This window comes from Anas acuta, chromosome 3 (genome assembly GCF_963932015.1).
Source record: "Anas acuta chromosome 3, bAnaAcu1.1, whole genome shotgun sequence".
NCBI classification, from domain to species: domain Eukaryota; kingdom Metazoa; phylum Chordata; class Aves; order Anseriformes; family Anatidae; genus Anas; species Anas acuta.
In genome coordinates, this window is record NC_088981.1 from 16130883 (window position 1) to 16147043 (window position 16161).

At 40.8% G+C, this 16161-nt stretch overlaps 1 long non-coding RNA gene across 3 annotated transcripts in view; it reads right to left on the reverse strand.

Moving 5' to 3' along the window:
* LOC137853461 (uncharacterized) overlaps positions 1–10797 on the reverse strand; it is an 81594-nt gene extending 70797 nt beyond the window's left edge. Inside the window, exons 1-3 of one of the 3 annotated variants that reach the window (XR_011094520.1) lie at positions 10335–10775; positions 8763–8828; positions 8253–8369 (exon numbers count right to left, since the gene is read on the reverse strand). This is a non-coding gene — a long non-coding RNA (uncharacterized lncRNA). Of the gene's footprint in view, positions 1–8252; positions 8370–8762; positions 8829–10334 lie in introns of those variants that run through there. The other 2 variants (XR_011094522.1, XR_011094521.1) reach the window with 2 other exon arrangements.
* Between the last annotated feature and the right edge of the window lie 5364 nt (positions 10798–16161).

Here is a 16161-nt window from a genome sequence, read left to right on the forward strand (position 1 = left end):
ATGCCCATCTATTGTCTGGGTATTGAAAAAAGGATGAAAGGGAGACATCAAGCCATTTTTCTTTCTTTTTTTACCTTCCTGTATAAACGGTTCCTAAGTCAGAGACAATGCATTACAAAGGAAGGGCTCTATGCAGGTTTGTATAAAGGACGAGGGAAAAATGATAGCAGGTAGCACTTCAGTTCCTCTATTCCCGGAGCAAAATCAAAGCTCAAAGATAACTTAAATTCTGCCTGTGAAGCAAGGTTTCTCCTTTAAACACAATACATCTAAGGCAGACCATTGCAAGAACAATGCTATTGGCGTAGCTTCACTGCTTATTAGGAAAAGCGAATTTCAACATTTTAGTGAAAACATTGTATCTAGAAGAGCAATTAAAAATGTAAGTTCTTCAGAATTAAAGACATGGGGATTTTATTTATTTTTTTTTTTTATGATGTTGTGTTTTTCCCTTTTCCTCAAAAATCTGGCTTGCAACAAAGCCAGAGAAAGAAGCCAACAACTGTGAGTCAGATAAGGCACTGATATTAGACACTAACTTCACTGACTCCAGTGAGTCCCTCCTTCTGCCACAATGAACTGGCATCAAGAGCAAGCCCCATTCACCACTGTAGTTTTGCCAGTCAGTAAGAAGAGATCCTCATTAACCAAAGAGACTCCTAATTAAGGAGTGCAGCTCAGATCTTTAGCCAGCATTAACTTGCAGTGGTTTATTGACTGTAATTATCTCCAAACTTCTAAAAATTTCTTTTTAAATGTTTGACAGCCACAGTTTCACAGATGTTCCTTTCCTACTGCTCTGGACCTCTCTGCTCGCTCTGCCCTGGTTTTCTATATTTTGTTGACAGATCTGATCTCTGAAAACCATCACTTGCTTCAAAAGTCCCGGTCCATGCTCACTGCCAGAGACTTTTTTCCCCCCTTTTCAATTTACCATTATATCCTTCCACGAAGGGGGTTACCACATGCAGCACCTCTCTGCCCCTGGGCAGAAGCAGCTCTCCTACCACACCATATGAGAAGAAAGCACAAGCCCAATGCCACAGAGAGCCACACTGCAACTTCAGTGACTGAGAACATCGCTAAGGCAGTCAGTGGAACAAGTATGGTATGAATTTGCACAAGGACCACTGAAAATTAAGACATGATGTTTAAGATCTTTTGTGTGTGCAGCCCCTGCAATATGGCATAAAGATCACCACTGGAGCCTTTGAGTAGACTATACAACACAAAGTGACAGAGGAGCTGGACATTCTTCTCTTTCAAGAAGACAGACTTGTGACATAATGTATGAAAGCCACATTTATTTATTTTTTAATATCAGCACCTTGAATATTCAAGCTAATGCCAAGGCAACATTGTGGTAGTTTCTTCAAAGAACATGAGATATATTCTAAATGGATGGTACAAAGGAAGAATTGCAATCTTCATTTGACAAAGAGAAAGAATTCAGATGATAGATTCAAAGATGACCACACTGAAGCGTCTGGCAGAGCCACACAACATGCCCAAGCAACCTGGGTCATCTGTGTTCACACCAAGATGAACCTCCCTCTCTTTCTTCAGCTAAGAGTCACTCTTCTCTTATAAAAAAGAACACCACAAACAGAAACATCAGTTCCTGAAACATCCCATGAATGTGTTCACGTTATCTGGGAAGATTGTACTGACACCTCAAAAAGATGATATATGTGCAAGAAGCATATCTATATGATACAAAGGACACCAGATTGCCTGCTAAGTTATGGAGATGACAGAGCTGCATAACGTTACTGTTGAGTCTAGACAACCCATGTTTATGCTGTTTAGCTACTGGCAGCCATGGATCATAACGAATTATAGGGAAATAGGGATGCTATCCTACAGGGAAGAGCTCCAGAGATATTGGAGAGTGGCAGTGTACTGCAGTGTTGCACAAGAATGGTTGCTCAGAGTTTAGTTAAATATAGCCTTTTTCTTGTGGCTATCCAGAGACTTCACCAGCCATAACAGAGATAGGATTATAACCCACAGGCATTGCAAAACTTTGTGCTGAGAAGTCAAAGGAGATAATCAGGTCAAAATGATCCCAACCAAAATCTAGCGATATGAAGGGAGGAGAGATGGGGGGGGGGGGGAAGGAAAGAAGGAAAGAATAAAAAACTGCTGCCACACACATCTTCAGACAGCAGGAAGGAAACAGTCACAGAGAGATGAGATTCAGCCATTGCTGCCTTTAAGAGACACAGTGAGAGGTAACAGCAGTAACAGCACATGAAACAAGTAGTTTACTGGCATAGAAACAAACGGACAACGTGCACATTCATCTGTTTGCATCACCACATGCTCGTTGTTGCCTTTCTGCTGCAAGTTTCTACCTCACTTTATGAGTACAGCCAGAAAAAAAAAAAAAGATCATAGACATTCTATTTTGATTTGGCCACCTAGGTAAAGCTTACTGCAGACTCCTTACTGAAGCAGATGAGGGAAGTTCACATGATCTTTCATGTTGTCAGACCAGTGGGAGCTGTAGACTGCAGCACACTTGCCATAATGTTCAGCTGCCCAAAGCTAGCATCTAGCAGCTCTGACCAGACCCCAAAGAGGGTATCTGCCTTTCCCCAAAGTAGTCTCTCTTGTCTATAAGCTCTGTGGACCTTCCATCCTGAGAAATAGTCTGAGCAAGCTTGCAAAGAGAAGCAACTCCTACCACATGAGGCTTCAGACAACACAATCCTAGGCCACTTCTTGACAGATAAAAAGTTGATTTGATTTATACTGCTCCTCCTAAATCATAGACAAAACATAAGAGTCTGCCAGTGTGGAGTCAACTGATGATTTTCTGGGCCAAGTTCTGCTCACAGCTATATGAAAACAGATTTGTACATTCATTTAATTGGTATTTACATTAGTGCAACCAAATGAAGAAATTATTCAGTCAACTCTGATCTGACTCTTACACTATGAAAATCAAAAGAAAGAAAGAAAAGAAACTGTTTAAATTGATGATTTTATGTAATAAGCAGCACTATAAAGTCTGAAGATTAGTTTTACAGTCAGAATTTTACTCTTTTTACACACCATGAAATCTATTTATTTTGGAGATAAAACCAGATTTACAGGTTGAGGTTAAACTCATTCACTCAGAAGCCTATAGTCCAGATTCTTTGTTCTGGCTTTTTCCCCTTTCCCCAGTGCCAGCCTGCTGCACCAAGGCAACAGAAGCAAGCATCACCTAGGGAATCCCCAGACTGCATGAGGAGCTGTGTCCCACTATCCCCCAGTGCCATCCGATGGGATGTGCTGCCCACGCCTATAGTGCCACTACCGTATGGTGGCACCTCTAAACTTCAGAGAAATCTCAGTACAATTATTTTAAGCTGGTACAATGCAGACAATCCCTTAGTTGTCCTAAATTATTCTAGAAACTAAGCCTCCAGACAATGGGATGCTCAGACACTTTATTAGGTACCTCTCTGTCCTATCAAACAGTAACCACTTCTCTTCGGTTTTCAGGGCCTTTGTTTCCTACATCAAGGTTATTTTTCTACTCTCTCTTTTACCTTACTGACCCACAAGCTCAGCATCCATATGACTTGCAAGTCAGTGATACCAGCTGTTAGCAGCAAACCACTTCATTTTTAAGTGTGCACTTCCATACTTTCTCCAATATATACCACACCAGAAGCCACTACATGGTCCACATTGAAATCCCATCCCAAGACTTTTCTACAAGTCTTAGGATGGACAGAAGGACAAAAAAAGTCACAGCTAGAATTAAGCTGTTCTCACACACAGGCACTGACTCCCAAACGATCTCTTCTCTGCCTAACACTTCTGCCTATTATCTCCCTTCTGTACTTCCAAGTGCTCACCAAGATCTGTTTGTACAGCACTTTGGTACGCTAGGTCTGCATCCCACACTGAATGTTCCTAGGCACAAGTGTAACATGGATCACAAAGAAATCATTAGCAAATCAAAGCAAAGTAAAAGGACAGATGTTTTTCACCCACTTTCAACAGACCTGCGCTTTCCCGACACCTCTCAACTTCTACTTGTACAATTAGCATTCCTTGATTTCACTTTATTGTCATGGGGTATTTCTGTATTGGAAATTGTTTATTAACCTGAAACATTTTTGTACTACGTATTTACATTTAATCATCTACCAAGCCTTATTACCTTGAGTACTAATAATAATCAACACATTACTAACATCACTTTAGTTTCAAGCTGTATGACTAGACATTGCAAATTAATTCTAAGCTAATGAGTTTCGTTAGCTATGCAGATTTATTTTTTTTTTTGTTTAAACCATTAAATCAGATTTAATTTGCTAAGACAATATTCATCACAAGTTTATGCAATCTATTCCTGCTTTCCAATAATTAAGGCATGTTAAACTGTGGAGTCTTTATGAAAAAAAATTAAAAAGACTAAACTGTAAAACTTTTGCCTTCATTTGCAACTTTTGTATTATGACATCTTTCCTTCCTTGTAGTGAATTTTAAAATATATCTAAATCCATTCTAAGTTTTGATATAACAAATACTGCCTTACAAGAAGATCACCATGTTGAGATTTTTCTCACTAGAAGAGTGGTAAGACTAAAGCATAACCTTTAAGCATGGTCTCACTTGTGCCTTAGCTCCTAAGTTTTTCTGTTCAAAGTGTGAATCAGACTCAATTAACAGAACAGAAGAGGTTAAGATGCAGAACTCTTAGTTATACATTTTGATACTACAGAACATTCAGATACACACACAAGATAGCTTGAGAAATTACTACTGCAGACAAATATGCAGAGTGGACTGTTCCTTTACATTTATTTGGGCAAATGTTTCATTTGCATCAGTGGATGTTTTGCCTGAGCACAAATACCACAGTCACTGAGTATGGATTTAAGAAGTGGGCCTACTGGGCAGAAAATTAGAGATTATCTAAACACTGGTTCTTAATCCAAAAAGCAGACTGGGAAGTTGAAAACGTAAAAATTAGGGGGAATGAAAAGGCTACTCTGAAGACTTGAATGTACTGCAGCAGACACAACTACCGGGGTTATTCTTAATGTACCATTTCTGTGCCTGCAGGTTCAGAGCTGAGTATTGAAAGTACCAGCTCACCTAGAAATGGCTATTTACCCTTGGAAAAGAAGAATGGACCAGTAATTGGATCATCAACACATGGACACCCAGTGTGCCTTCAGGCATGTGACTCAGCTTCTAGGTGCTCTTCATTTTTGGTAACACTGTCTTACTAAGAGGGATGCTTTACGGACTGGAAAGTACCAAAAGTGGTAAATGTAGAAGTAACATATAAAGTTTGCTATTGGCTTTTCCTCTGCTTATGCATTGGTTATGTTGGATTTAACCCAAGAACATTGTAGAAACAGTAGATTCACACAAGGAAGATTTGTTTTCAGAAACACCTTGCTGTTTTAGCTATGAAAACAGGATCCTTACTGTAGGTCCTGAGACCACTAATTTGATAGCAACAGGATTAGAGTTATATTTCAGTTACTAAATGGTACAATGGTGCAAGTTATAAGAAATTAGTCATTCATCTTTTATGGGATGTTTTCACATTTTTGCTCTGTGCGTTTCTCATTCTTTAAAAGCTCAATGTATGTAACGACTGGCCCCAAGCCACAGTGTTTGTATCTTATTGTACAACTTTAGTATTGATAAATAGAGAAAGTGCAGAGGAAATTAAGTACTGAATTTGGACCCAATTTTCATTTGGATGTAACTTTACTGTCACTGGACATCAAAAAATATTCTTGCATTTCAAATAAGCCTATGGCTTGGGCTATCAAATGCTATTTATTCCAGTAAGACAGAACTATGCTTAGCATTTTTCCATGTGCCTCCCAACACTGACACTCAGACCATGACTTAAATACAAGCAATTACAGCCTGTGGTCAACCCACACATTTGACCATACTGCAATCCATGGTTGTCATCTACAAGAATAAGGATCTCACATGAAAGGCCCTTTGGGAAATGTATCAGATCAGGTGTACCTTATCTGAATTTGAAGTGTGGCAGACAGGTCTTTACACACCCTTTACATATTTTGTATGTGTAATGAGCAAAATAACACCACATTTGGGTCCCTGTGATGAAGTGCAGCTCTCCCATGAAGTCCCAAGTGGACTGGATCCTCAGACCTATCTTCCTCTCTCTTAAAGCATACTATTTTCTGAGAATTCATATTTCTCTTCTGGAATACAATTTCTGAAATACTACTGAGCCTTCCCAAAACAATAAAAGCTTTCTACTGATCTTTTTCACTTCCAAGCCTGCAAGCCATTTCTCACAAGCCATCTGCCTCAATTTTGGCATGAGGACAACCTGGTTAGATGTGGGTTGACACCAGGCTTGTTGCTTAAAACAGTACTCTCTGAAAAAGTAACTGCTCAAAATAAGTTTCCTTGACCACCCACAATTCAAACAGCTTTCTTTTTCACATTTAAATTGCATCATTATTCTTCGTAATTAAAACACATCCAAAGAGTGATGTATGACCCCTTAACCCCTGGACAAATTTTGCCATGCCACAGCTATGTAAACTTAGAGTAATTGAAATGAGAAAATGAACTGGATTATAAAAGGTGTATTTGACTGCTCTGTCTGGGTAGAAGCAAGGGATAGAAGATAAGAGATACACCTATGTCATTTAGCAGCCTCACCAAGTGTTTATTTAACTGGTCTTTGTAGGACAGGGGTCATTATTCCATAGACCCACACACATGCACACAAGTGGCTTTATTCACATCATTTGTACTTTAAATTCAGTGGGATTAATATATCCAGCTAACTTCAGTCCTATGAGAATGCTCAACATGTTTTTAGGGAGATTGCTCACAACCATATTATTTCAGTAAATGAAAAATTTCCAAGACATCAGGGATGAACAAAAAAGGTGATCACTTCCTGTTGTTTGAATACTCTTCTTTTAGTAAATATTCAAATTAAAATAGCTTAGAATCCCAATCACTCCTCTCCTTTAATTTTGATTCATCACTAATTAAAATATTTGCATTTGTTTCCATTCTGAGGTCCTTATTCTAGCAGAACAAAGGGCTCATGGATAGATGAGGAGTATTGAATGTTTTCTCCTTTTACAACTTAGTATCTTTTTTAAATGAGGATTTCAAAGCATCCAAATCTTTTTTTCTTTCTTTTTTTTTTTTTAAGAGACTATTCAATATTTTTTCCCAGTTTCTCAGCTACTCTTTTAAACAACACACAGCTCAAAAATAATGAGGAAAGGTGTGGAAAGGGACTATCTTGACCTCTACATTGTATTTTTCACAAACAAGAGATGTGTTGAATGAATTTCATCTCTATGGCTGCAGCAATTACATATGAACCCAGTAGCAGTGCACTCCGTTCCTGCTTATTTTAAGCTAAAGCAGCTAAAGAATATGATTAAAGCAACTGACTCCTCACAGTGATATCACCTGGTCCCATACCCAGAAGACACACTAAGAAGTGCCCTCATTACAACAAAGAATGTTTAGGATCCTGTGGCCAGCTTGCCCTTAGGAAGGGGCATAATACACCTGAGAAAGTGAAGAGAAAAGGGTAAGTAGAGGAAGCACCAAGAAATGACTTTCTGATATTTCTCTCACTCCTCCATATCCTCCTGCTTCATTTTCCCTCTGGAAAATGCTCTCCTCTCTCTAGCAACCATATGTAGAAACCAACATTTAATCTGAGCCAAGAAGGATCGAGGTGGAGATGGGAGAGTTGAGCCAAAGGGTGCTTGATCTGGGCATGCAGAAACTGCTGGCTGGCTAAGCCTGAACCCTTTCCAGCTCCCCTTCACAAAAAAAGTCACACTTCCATGCAAGGGTAAGCCTACAAGAAGTATGGCAGAGACTGCATCAGACCTACAGCTGGTGCTGTCTTTGGCTTCTAGGGTTTGTCAGTGGAAAGCAGGTGAACATGGCCAGAAGCTAGCACCTAAAGGAGTAAGAAAGGAGTCTGGAAACAGTGAGAAAGAAAAAAAAAAAAACTCCTGTGGATGCCTGAATGACAGTTATGTCAGGGTAGCCTTGCCCACTTGCTGTCAGCCTGGCAGCAAGCATATTGGAAAAACCCTGCTGTATTCGGGGACTTGTTCTGCAGAGAATACGAGCTAGCAGGGACAGAGAAGAAGCACTGGGACGGACTGGAACGAGCTGTAACAGGCCAAGGCAAGCTCTGCTGGCATGAATGCACAGATTGCGTTTGTGGGGGGAAACAGTAACTTCTTACATTCAGAAGAAATCAAGGGTGAAGGAGCACATCAGAGGAGGGACACCTCAGAGGTTGTACATAGGAGAAGGTGGTCAGTGATCCATCTCATGTTAATATATGAAAGTAGATGGTGAGTCCAAATCTAAATAAATAAATAATCAGAAGTGCTATACCAAGACGCCATCTGTGGCCCTTCCCCACTTCATTGGGCTTCGGTGACATGAGCCATTACCCAAGGATTCACTTTTATACTCTTTATGCTAGTATTAAAAGACGACACCAGCACTGATGAGGCTGAAATAAAGTGCTCATTTTGTCCAGAGTATGCTGAACTTAGTGGAACAACAAGCAAGAGTGTAGCCTGATGAGGAGTATTCAATTGCCTTCTGACATCTGCTGTGCCTGGCCGTGCATGGTGACTTTGCATGGCCCGAGCACCCTCTAGTGGCACCCACCGCCCCTCCATCCTGATTCTCACCACCAGACCATTAAAACACCACCACAAAGCAGTTTGCCTTAGCTTCCTAACACATACCTAGTAAACACAAATGGAATGGTACGTAGAAGGAGAGCACTCCTTTAAGAGCATCTGGTCAAGGACCTTTCCCAAGGCAAGAAGAGATAATGAGAAAGGGAGGCAGTGATGGGAACCAAGTCTGGTCACTCACTGATTTATGAGAGCAGGTAAGAATGTAGGAATGTTTATTTCAGAAGGGTTGTCTTATGGAGGACTTCTAAGGTGGGAAACAATAACAAGAAACTGACCTCTCAGTCATACTAATTCCTGGGGCTAACAAGGCCCCCAGCCTGTGGTGCCAGCTACTGGAGCATGTGGGGTCCTTGCATCAGATGCTAGAGCAAGTGGGTGTCTTCTACTCCCTGCCACCCCGGTGGGAGCAGTGCTTTTTTACAAAGCACCTGCTGGGAGGGACTGGTGCAAGTGAGAGCTTTGCACTGGCAGCTCGAGCAGGGCCACAGGTCACAGCCATTGAGCCTGGTGCCAGCTGCAGTGGAGGGGCTGGGGGGGGGGGGGGGGGGGCTGGGAAGTAGAGGCAGTATCTGTGTCTGGTGTGCAAGGAGCATGTGTATTTGCTAGCAAACTAAGCTGGGGTAGCTTGGGACTTCGGTCCAGGCCAGGGTGTCAGGAGAATGGGTCTCTGGAGGAATGGGTCTCCTCTGTCTGCATCTATGTTTAGGTGAGACCTGTGTGTAAGTGCTGTTTGAGGCAGCCCTTGGCTGGGGCAGGCTTTGTGGCTGGTCGTATATATATGTGTCCTGTCTGGGTGTCTCTGGGACAGGTGATCAGCTTTGCTACCAGCTGAACCTGCAAACAGGAAAGCATCAGCCACATTCCCCAGCCTGGGCAGAGACCCTGCGTTCCCAGGCACCAGGCTGGGCCCCAGCAGCCAGACAGGAGTGGTCCTGCACTGAAGCAGCTGGAGGAGGTGTCTGTGCTTGCTCTTGTTGCTCTTTAACTCACTTAACAAAGATTTTGGGAATAGTGCCAATAACAAATCATTAAAGAGATGTTACGATAATACTCTACAGCTATAGCAATTCCGTACTGGCAAAGTTTTGCAATTGACTTCCATGGGCTAAGAATCAAAACTCTTTGGATACGCACACAACACCTACCCATCACACCATCTTCCTGCTAATTAGCAGAGGCAATTACGTGAGGGCCCTTCATGCAAGGTAACCCTGGAGCAAGTGATGAAGCTATTATTTGGCATTAACCAAGAGGAAGGAAAGAAGGTTTGTACAAGAAGCTGTGAGTTCCAAGTGTGCAAACTCTGAGAAACTAAAGGAAAGAGCGAGGTCAGCTGGAAAAGAGAGTGTAGAGATTTAAGAGGAAGGGTAATTTTTTTCACCCTTAGGTCAATAAATATCTGGAATTTCCATTTCAAATGCACACAAAAATCGTGAAGAAGTATTCCAGGCATAACTGTGTGGATATAGATCTCAAAAGGTTGTTAATAATAAACACTAGGAATAACAATAATGCCACATCAGTGTTGAATTCTCAGCTAATCCAAGTTAGAAACTAGAGGGGGAGGAAATACACAGGCAAAAATTCTAGGAACTTAAACCACAAAAGGAAAATTACCTCTTGCATTCTTTTCTGTACAGCTCAAGGCAGCAGCTTGCAGGTGATCAAGTCCTAGCCAGGAGTTTTACTGCTCGTCTGGAAGGTGATAGACATGAATCTAAATCTTCTTAGAGCAAGAAAGGCACCAGACCCAGCCTCCTTTCATTTTAGAGGCAGCAGCATTTCTTCTTTCTATGCAAACTCTTTAAAACAAAAGAGCAAGCTCAGTAGAGTTCCTTGCTTTTAAATGGTAGATGTAGAGATTTGCAACTCAGGATCCTGAATGAATGCAGCTGGTTGCCTTCAGCAAACCCACTCTGGTGTGAACTGGGCTTCATATCCACACCAGTGCCCCAAGTTCCTTGCTCTGGGTGGTTTTTTATTAAGTTTGTGTAATTTGTGATCACTTCTGCTGATTTTCCGCATGAGCTTTTCAAGAAGCATACATGCTAAACTGTGGGTGCTGCTGGAGAGATCAGGTAGATAAAAGCTAGGCAGAGAAGTTTGATGTCTGCTCCAGCTCTTCATCACCAGGTGATACTATTGACCTTTGGGGAAGAAGAAAAAAAAAAAAAAAAAGAAACACCTCACCACCTCACAGCTGAACCCAGGAAAGACACAGACACCTCTCATGTGCCTTTCCCAGTCATTAGACTAACTTTATTTATACCAGTGAGGCACTTACTGAAAAAAGAGGGGTAACCACAAATAAATTGGCAGTCTCTGTCACTTACACCTTGATTCTGATCTTACTCCACGTTGGTGCAAATCAAGATGTCTTTCATTTTTCTAGTATTGGTGCCAGTAATCATTAAATGGGATTACAGAATAATTTTTTCTTCTCTAAGGCTACTAAGCACTGTACATGCAGGGGGATGGGTTGTCAAGACAGTTGAAAACATTTGGTTTTCTGTATTTTGGCCTCGCAGTGTAACACACAGAGATCCTCCAAAAACATACAGCCTGCTCTATCTCATTACCCGAACACTTGACAAATTCCATTGATTTGATGTTGAGTTGGGAAGAAAAGCTGTATATTTTGTAAGTCGTGTCAGGACAAGTAGAAAACATTCCTACATGCTTTATCAGTATAAAAGCATTTTCTGACTGATGGCCAATTACACAGCGTCCTGCACCCTTGGAAAGAATCACCCTTGGAAATACTGACCTTGAAATAATGTAACCCTACTGGGTGTCAGCAGAAGAGGTAAGAAAGTGAACAAGCTGAGGATGGCTAACAATATTCTGTTTTGAAATGAACACTGAGATTTTGATTTATTTTTCCCTTATACATTTACATATATTTGTCTATCTGTCTGTCTCAAGAAATCCTACTTTAATGAAAACTCAGAAAAATGCATTAACCACTTTCCAATCCACGATGTAATTTTTGCCTCCCCCAAAAAGGGTATTTTTCAATCCATACAGTGTGGGCAGTTCTTTTTCTTTTTCTTTTCTTTTCTTTTTTTTTTTATCAACAGATTGTGAGCTGTCATTTTTGTATAATGAATCTGTATTAACTATTAAACTGATATTTAATTATTGAAATTACTGCAATCTCTAGACTCTCTGTTATCAATCCCCACATTGTCAGAACCACACAAACTAGCTTGTATTATTTAGCAATAGAAACTAAATGTAATTGCATTCCCTTTTTTTTTTTACATGACAGTTCATGAAATACTTGGACTAAAATATCAGGAGCATGCAGAATTCAACTATCATGGGAATGACAAACTGGAATTTCTCAGTGGAATTTCACCAATTTGACCACATCTGATATTAGAATCAAAAATACTCGTTCTGATTAGGACCATTAAAAAGAGTTCAAATGTGCCATAGATTTATTACCAGGCTGAGATGCCAAAGCACACAGCAGTAGGAGCATACACGTAGATAGTGAATGAGGTTGAGTGCAAAACTGCTTCTTACCTTATGAACTTCTGAAGTCATATTTTTATCTCATTTGCAGCAGTGTTAATCCAGAGTCAATCAAATTCAAATTTATGCCATTAGAAATGAGAGCAAAATTTGGCTCTTAAATTACAGCAGCTAAGCACAACAGATTTTGTTTCCCTTGGAGTGTTTTTAAGCTCCTGATATAGATACAGCTTTTATCTTTTTAATAATCCCTTCTTCCTGAATTCAATGGGGCAAGCATCAAACGTATTCAGAAGCGCAGGGCTTCCTTCATTCCTCGTGATGGCTTTCATGTTTTATAAAGTAGTTTTTAAATCAGTGCTTAATGCATGCTAAAAGTGAGAGAAGAATCAGTAACAGGTCTGATTATGAATGGCTGTATTACCCTCTTTTGACATTTTGAGACAACATAAACAGCCAAAGATGAAAAAGAATGTGAAAGAAAGTCTGCAGAAGAGGGACTCCAAAACCATGCTGTACTTGATTATTTAATTTATGATCCAACTGATGTATGGATTACTGGATCAAAAAACTCTTGTTTTGTCATCCAGTGGATAAAGCTTACAACTTACAATACCACAAACCTTATCTACCCTTTAAGTTTTAGCCTTATAATGCACATGTATAAGTCCATGGACTGCTTGTTCAGGTTTATCCCAATTCATGCAAGCAAGGAGCCACACCTGCGTCATTTGAAACCTACAACTGTGTGTTCGGGTTCAGTTAAAGATAAGTAAAGCTCAACGGATGCATTGGCCAGAGAAGGAACACTATGGCCCAAGTAAAAAAAATTCTATTCCCCAAACTCCAGTAAACGTTTGCCCAGCACAACACTGCCAAACAGGGAAGAGAGAATCAATCATTAAGTAATTGGCTAAACAGAAACCAGCTTTCTATAAACAAAGTCTTCTATTAATCACTACTTAGGAGCATGGTTGTGCTCCAAATTCAGTTACTGTTTGCTGCTTTGTGGCTATACTGACATACTTTTTTAATAATGCCATTACAAATGCATTTCATTTTGGAGTTCTGGGCTTGGTTAAGGCAAAAGAAAGTGAAATATTTTGAAAGCATGATAAAAAATAGAGTAAGAGGAAGGAGCAGAAGGATGGTGTTAAATTTGAAGCAGAGTTTGACTAAGGTGGCTGAACCATTGTCAGCTCTAATTTAACTGTAGTTAGAGCATAGCTTAGGATGTTGAAAAGTATATTAACAAGAACTATTCTGTGATGTTTTGGACAAAGCAAAGTTAGTTCACTGAACAGTGCACAGAAGACCACTTCAGTTTCCCAATACCATAATGGGAAAAAAAATATGCAGAAAGAAGCAGTTCTTCTCTTTTATATGGTAATTCCACGGGAAGTGAGAAGCACCTCAGAGCCAAGCAAAACTCATTCAATGCTGTATTGCCTGTTACCTCTAAACTATTCTTGCTAAGATATCTCCTCTCGGGATGAAGTATGCACTCATGAACAATGGGATATAAATTAGCATTGCATCAACATAAGTCTGTCTGCATAATAGAGTCTTAAGCCAAGAAAGCATAATTCATCATGACAGACATATGCAGCATCATACATTTCTAACCAAGTTCAGGTTGAAGAAATACTGGAGCATCTGTAGCTTGCTCTGCTCTTCAGGCAGAGAGCACAATCCATCGCAGTCTACATGCCCACTGTTATCTTCTGGAAACTAGAAAAGCATATGGTACAGCAGATGCTGCACTATCATTTCCCCCCTCAGACTCTGTTAAGGGCATTCAACTAATTGTAGTGCCATAATTAGCTGTGTTCTGTATCTCAAAAGCATTTTTTTCTACACATGAGTATTCCACTGGCACTGCTTCTCTGAGGAAATGTAAAAAGGCATGTTAAGGTTAGCAAATGGGGAAAGAGAGGAAAAGATAGTAAATTAGAAAAACTGGCCTAAATTGGATCTACAATTTCTGCTAGTTACGAGTTGCTCTGGAGCAAAGTGGGTCAGCAGGTCTGAGACCTACTGTAAAATGTCGTATCTTGCAACAGTTCCTCTGAGCCAAATCTCACAGTCCTTGCTCCATCAACCCGACATTTGAGATCAAGGGGAGATTGGGTGGAATAAGGACTGCGGGATTTTCCTGTTTACATTTTTTGCCCACACAGCACAAACCTACAACCTCCAGCTGTTGCCCTCCTGGCTGTTATCACTCGTACAATTTCTGTGTGTAGAAGGGCTCACGCACACTTCTGCAAAGTGGCCTTGAGACAAGGATTCAGAAAAGCTCTCCAACATGTGTAAAGCTATTCCTGGTTATACCAGTGTTTGGTCAGAGGAATAACATGGAGCAAATCCTTATAATATTTTTAATTCCCTGGAACTTCAGTGAAACTTCAACACATCATCAAAGTTAAGCTCCTTCTTAGGTACTGCCAAAACAAAGCTGGTTCTCTGAACTGTGCAATATATGTAGTGCCATTTGTTATGACCATGTTGCTGTGTATGAACGGAGGTGTACAGCTATTTGTATGTGTAGTTACAGAGCTGTATAAGGCTATACATGCCTAAATTTTTGCATAATGACTAATTAATTTTGGATATATATTAACTGAAGGCTGGAGTCTCAGGGATGGGGATGCTTGGGGATTGGGAGGGAGGATTTGCTTCTTACTACAATGTGTACAAGATTCCCTGTTACAGCTTAGGTAAATTAGTGAGCTGAATGCAGATCAGTGAGCTGAATAGAATTAAGGATGTATAATTGTTGCAGATTATTAAATGGTTTTTGCAGGTGATGTCAAGATATATACTCTCTACACACATGAGCATAAGGATGCATAAAAAACAAGCTGATTTATAATTATGTAGCTAATTGTGATGCTCTCCCGTTCTTTGACAAATTTGCTGGCAAGGGGAAAGGAAGGCTCAGAGATAAAATGAATCTTGATCTGGTCCAACACCCACAGCACATGTCTGACGGCAGACTGAACACTGCCCCACAACCACCACCAGCTAGGAAACACCCTTTACCCAAAACAGCTAGATCCAAGCTAGTTCAATCCATACAAGCTGCCATCCCAACATAAACATTGGTGCTGCTGTGTCTCCCCAGGTGTGACACGTGCCCAGCAGTGCCACCACTCCCGGCAGGCACAGCACTCCGGTGCCACACACTGCTAGGCACCCTTGTTAACAATATTCCTAAATACATCTGATCATCAACAAAATTCTGCAAACCACCAAATGATGGAGATAATGCAGGTCCTGCTGATCCTGCAGCACCTGCCAAGCAAGGAGGGATGGTAGGTGTCAAGGAGTCACTCAGCAGTGCTGCTCCACTCACTCTTCCCAGCTTGGAGTAGAGGCAGCTTCGTGGACAGATGCACTATTTGGCAGTATGGAATTTTGTTCCTACTATCACGTCTGAGTGCAGATGATTCAGGAAGAAGAACTGGATTGGCAGGTGGCATCTTGAGAAGGGACCTTTTCACTTGTCCTCTGGCTATGTCCTTCCCAAATTGATTTATTTGTACAATTCTCATTTAAATAACACAAGAATATACCCAGACTTTTCCTCACTGATTTCTCTTTCCATAGGAAACCAAGTTACAAGATCCCAGACATCCACTGATGACAGCAGGAGCTCAGAGTGTCAGGAAAGGGTTAGCAGTACCATTTGGGAAGACCTCAAGGAACTTCACATGTGCAGGTCCCTACTCAACTCAGTCAGTCCCCTGCTTTCATAACCCCACCACCAGTGGGGGGAGTAGGACAGACCAATATAAAGGCACGTGCTAGCTGGAATTAGGTAGACCACCTACCAGAATAACTCTGCTGGTGGAGTAAAAGAGTATTCCAAGCACAGCAGAGTGAAGTTGTGGAACCATCGTTAAGGTCAGCATAAAGCTGGTATCACTATCAACTAAAATGGAGTAGGTGACTCTGAAGA